This window comes from Rhipicephalus microplus, unplaced genomic scaffold (genome assembly GCF_043290135.1).
Source record: "Rhipicephalus microplus isolate Deutch F79 unplaced genomic scaffold, USDA_Rmic scaffold_26, whole genome shotgun sequence".
Lineage (NCBI taxonomy): Eukaryota > Metazoa > Arthropoda > Arachnida > Ixodida > Ixodidae > Rhipicephalus > Rhipicephalus microplus.
In genome coordinates, this window is record NW_027464599.1 from 3,362,782 (window position 1) to 3,368,872 (window position 6,091).

Genomic DNA, 6,091 nt, shown 5'->3' on the forward strand with positions numbered 1-6,091 from the left:
AAAAACTCTTCAACTAGAAATTTCTAAACTAGAGACTCCACAACTAGAGAATCTACAACTGAAGACTTCAAACTAGAAACTCAACAACTAGAAACTCCACAACTAAAAACTCAACAACTAGAAACTCCACAGCTTGAGACTCCGCAACTAGAAACTCCACTACTAGGGACTCCGCAACTAGAAACTCCAAAACTAGAAACTCCACAACTGGAAACTCCACTACTAGATACTCCACAACTTGAAACTCGGCAACTAGAAACTCCAAAACTAGAGACTCCACAACTTGAAACTCCACAACTAGAGACTCTGCAACTAGAAACTCCACAACTCGAAACTCCACAACTGGAAACTCCAAAACTAGACACTACACAACTAAAAACTCTTCAACTAGAAACTCCTAAACTAGAGACTCCACAACTAGAGAATCTACAACTAGAGACTTCAAACCAGAAACTCAACCACTAGAAACTCCACAACTAAAAACTCAACAACTAGAAACTCCACAGCTTGAGACTCCGCAACTTGAAACTCCACAACTAGAAACTCCGCAATTGCACAACTAGAAACTCCACAAATGGAAACTCCACAACTTGATACTCCACAACTAGAAACTCCACAACTAGAGACTCCACAACTTCAAACTCAACAACTTTAAACTCCACAACTAGAGACTCCACAACTTGAAACTCCACAACTAGAAACTCCAAAACTAGAAACTCCAACACTACAAGCTCCAAAAATAGAGACTCGGCAACTAGAAATTTCATATCTAGAAACTCTACAACTAGAAACTTTACAACTAGAAACTGCAAAACTAGAGACTTCACAACTAGAAACTCAACAACTAGAAACTCCACAACTATAAACTCCACAACTGGAATCTCCACAACTTGAGACTCCGCAACTAGAAACTCCGCCACTAGAAACTCCACAACTTAAAACTCCACAACTAGATACTCCACAACTGGAAACTCCACAATTAGATACTTCACAACTGGAAACTCCGCAACTAGATACTCCACAACTGGAAACTCCACAACTAGAAACTCCACAACTAGAGACTCCAAAACTCGAAACACCACAACTAGAAACTCCACAACTAGAAACTCCACAACCAGAGACTCCGCAACTCCACAACTAGAAACTCCACAAACGGAAACTTCACAACTTGATACTCCACAACTAGAAACTCCACAACTAGATACTCCACAACTGGAAACTCCACAACTAGAAACTCCACAACTAGAGACTCCACAACTCGAAACACCACAACTAGAAACTCCACAACTAGAAACTCCACAACCAGAGACTCCGCAACTCCACAACTAGAAACTCCACAAACGGAAACTCCACAACTTGATACTCCAGAACTAGAAACTACACAACTAGAGACTCCACAACTTCAAACTCAACAACTTTAAACTCCACAAGTAGAGACTCCACAACTTGAAACTCCACAACTAGAAACTCCAACACTACAAGCTCCACAAATAGAGACTCGGCAACTAGAAATTCCATATCTAGAAACTCTACAACTTGAAACTTTACAACTAGAAACTGCAAAACTAGAGACTTCACAACCTGAAACTCAACAACTAGAAACTCCACAACTGGAATCTCCACAACTTGAGACTCCGCAACTTGAAACTCAACAACTAGAAACTCCGCTATTAAAAACTCCGCAACTAGAAACTCCGCCACTAGAAACTCCACAACTTGAAACTCCACAACTAGATACTCCACAACTGGAAACTCCACAAATAGATACTTCACAACTGGAAAATCCACAACTAGAAACTCCACAACTAGAGACTCCACAACTCGAAACTCCGCAACTCCACAACTAGAAACTCCACAACTCGAAACTCCATAACTAGATACTCCACAACTAGAAACTCCAAAACTAGAGACTCCCCAACTTGAAACTCCACAACTTCAAACTCCACAACTTGAGACTCCACAACTAGAAACTCCACAACTTGAAACTCCACAACTAGAAACTTCACAACCAGAAACTCTACAACTAGAAACTCCACAACTAGAAACTCCGCAACTAGAGACTCCACAACTAAAAACTCCACAACTAGAAACTCCACAACTAGAAACTCCACAAATAGAGACTCCGCAACTAGAAACTCCACAACCAGAGACTCTGCAACTAGAAACTCCGCAGCTAGAAACCCCACAAATAAAAACTCCGCAACTAGAAACTCCGCAGCTAGAAACTACACAACTGGAAACTCCACAACTAGAAACTTCACAACTGGACACTCCACAACAAGATACTCCACAACTGGAAACTCCACAACTAGAAACTCCACAACTAGAGACTCCACAACTCGAAACTCCTCAAACAGAAACTCCACAACTAGAAACACCACAACTAGAGACTCCGCAACTCCACAACTAGAAACTCCACAACTGGAAACTCCATAACTAGATACTCCACAACTAGAAACTCCACAACTAGAGACTCCGCAACTAGAGACTCCACAACTAGAAACTCCACGACTAGAAACTCCACATCTACAAACTCCACAAATACAGACTCGGCAACTAGAAATTTCATATCTAGAAACTCCACAACTAGAAACTGCAAAACTAGAGACTTCACAACTAGAAACTCAACAACTACAAACTCCACAACTAAATAACTCCAAAACTGGAAACTCCACAACTTAAGACTCCGCAACTTGAAACTTCACAACTAGAAACTCCGCTATTGAAAACTCCGCAACTACAAACTCTGCAACTAGAAACTCCACAACTTAAAACTCCACAACTAGATACTCCACAACTGGAAACTCCACAATTAGATACTTCACAACTGGAAACTCCACAACTAGATACTCCACAACTGGAAACTCCACAACTAGAAACTCCACAACTAGAGACTCCACAACTCGAAACGCCACAACTAGAAACTCCACAACTAGAAACTCCACAACCAGAGACTCCGCAACTCCACAACTAAAAACTCAACAACTAGAAACTCCACAGCTTGGGACTCCGCAACTAGAAACTCCACAACTAGGAACTCTGTAACTAAAAATTTCTAAACTAGAGACTCCACAACTAGAGAATCTACAACTAGAGACTTCAAACTAGAAACTCAACAACTAGAAACTCCACAACTAAAAACTCAACAACTAGAAACTCCACAGCTTGAGACTCCGCAACTACAAACTCCACAACTTGGGACTCCGCAACTAGAAACTCCAAAACTAGAAACTCCACAACTGGAAACTCCACTACTAGATACTCCACAACTTGAAACTCGGCAACTAGAAACTCCAAAACTAGAGACTGCAACTAGAAACTCCACAACTCGAAACTCCACAACTGGAAACTCCAAAACTAGACACTCCACAACTAAAAACTCTTCAACTAGAAACTCCTAAACTAGAGACTCCACAACTAGAGAATCTACAACTAGAGACTTAAAACTAGAAACTCAACCACTAGAAACTCCACAACTAAAAACTCAACAACTAGAAACTCCACAGCTTGAGACTCCGCAACTTGAAACTCCACAACTAGAAACTCCGCAATTGCACAACTAGAAACTCCACAAATGGAAACTCCACAACTTGATACTCCACAACTAGAAACTCCACAACTAGAGACTCCACAACTTCAAACTCAACAACTTTAAACTCCACAACTAGAGACTCCACAACTTGAAACTCCACAACTAGAAACTCCACAACTAGAAACTCCAACACTACAAGCTCCACAAATAGAGACTCGGCAACTAGAAATTCCATATCTAGAAACTCTACAACTAGAAAATTTACAACTAGAAACTGTAAAACTAGAGACTTCCCAACTAGAAACTCAACAACTAGAAACTCCACAACTATAAACTCCACAACTGGAATCTCCACAACTTGAGACTCCGCAACTTGAAACTCAACAACTAGATCAAAAGTGTTGTGGCTCGGGCGAGTTGGTTATCCATGAACTTAGCTTCTATTAGCGCGGCACATATGAAAAGGAAAGAGGAAGGAATACAGAGACGTCAAGACAGGTAGGCGCTAAACTTCCAACTGTTTATTTCATGCACTTGACACCCATCTTATACATGCGTAGAAACACGACTCATCTTGCACATGGTGACATCCCAAGAAACGTCATTTCCTTATCTGTCAAAGCAATCGAAGGTGAACTCACACACAAGTTCCCCATTTTTTCTATTGCCTCGGCTTCTTTGATCTCACGTGTCAGCTGATTGCGAGACCGGCTGATAACGGTGCAGCTATACAGATCAGGGGAGCACCCACACCCCTTGCAGTGCGCCGCCAAGAACCCTCCCGCTGAAAGTATGAGCCACGGGCAAATAAGCCTCTGCTTTCTTTTGTCTCGGCGCACTCTAAGCTTATAAAGAGAGGAATCGCAAACTTGTGTTTTAAAAACGCCCTAGCAAAATCGTGTCATCACAAAATGGCACACAGTTTCATGACTCAGAGTAAGCGTCTCACCGAAGCAGGGTACCCTGTTCTGCTGCAGGTCTCTGTAGCTGAGCGTATCCTCAAAACTTCACAGAAAGATAGGCAACAAGTGTTGGAGTGTTCGGGTAGCAGAATAGGCGTAATCCCATATATGCATACTGTCTCTCATAACTTGAAGAAGGTAGCCCAGCGGGCTCACGTACGTGTGGTGTTTTCAGCCCCCAAAAAACTAGGGGAGCTTTGCAAGTTGACCTGCCCAATTAGTTCTATTCGCTTAGTATGTGATAAGAAACATCAGGTTAGATATGTAGATTGTGTGTGTTGCGTTGTGTACGTGTTCTTGTTATCGTGTGGAAGATATTACATAGGACAGACTAAGCGGTGTCTTAATGATAGACTGCGGGAACATGCTTACAACGCGAGAAATAAACTTTCAGCGGGAGGGTTCTTGGCGGCGCACTGCAAGGGGTGTGGGTGCTCCCCTGATCTGTATAGCTGCACCGTTATCAGCCGGTCTCGCAATCAGCTGACACGTGAGATCAAAGAAGCCGAGGCAATAGAAAAAATGGGGAACTTGTGTGTGAGTTCACCTTCGATTGCTTTGACAGATAAGGAAATGACGTTTCTTGGGATGTCACCATGTGCAAGATGAGTCGTGTTTCTACGCATGTATAAGATGGGTGTCAAGTGCATGAAATAAACAGTTGGAAGTTTAGCGCCTACCTGTCTTGACGTCTCTGTATTCCTTCCTCTTTCCTTTTCATATGTGCCGCGCTAATAGAAGCTAAGTTCAACAACTAGAAACTCCGCTATTAAAAACTCCGCAACTAGAAACTCCACAACTAGATACTCCACAACTGGAAACTCCACAACTAGAAACTTCATAACTGGAAACTCCACAACAAGATACTCCACAACTGGAAACTCCGCTAAAAGAAAATCCACAACTAGAGACTCCACAACTCGAAACTCCTCAACTAGAAACTCCACAACTAGAAACTCCACAACTAGAGACTCCGCAACTCCACAACTAGAAACTCCACAACTGGAAACTCCATAACTAGATACTCCACAACTAGAAACTCCACAACTAGAGACTCCCCAACTTGAAACTCCACAACTTCAAACTCCACAACTTGAGACTCCACAACTAGAAACTCTACAACTTGAAACTCCACAACTAGAAACTCCACAACCAGAAACTCTACAACTAGAAACTCCACAACTAGGAACTCCGCAACTAGAGACTCCACAACTAAAAACTCCACAACTAGAAACTCCACAACTAGAAACTCCACAACTAGAAACTCCACAACTAGAGACTCTGCAACTAGAAACTCCACAACCAGAGACTCTGCAACTAGAAACTCCGCAGCTAGAAACCCCACAAATAGAAACTCCGCAACTAGAAACTCCGCAGCTAGAAACTACACAACTAGAGACTCCACAACTAGAAACTCCACAACTAGAAACTCCACAACTAGAAAACTAGAAACTCCACAACTCGAAACTCCACAACTAGACACTCCACAACTAAAAACTCTTCAACTAGAAATTCCTAAACTAGAGACTCCACAACTAAAGAACCTACAACTAGAGACTTCAATCTAGAAACTCAACAACTACAAACTCCACAACTA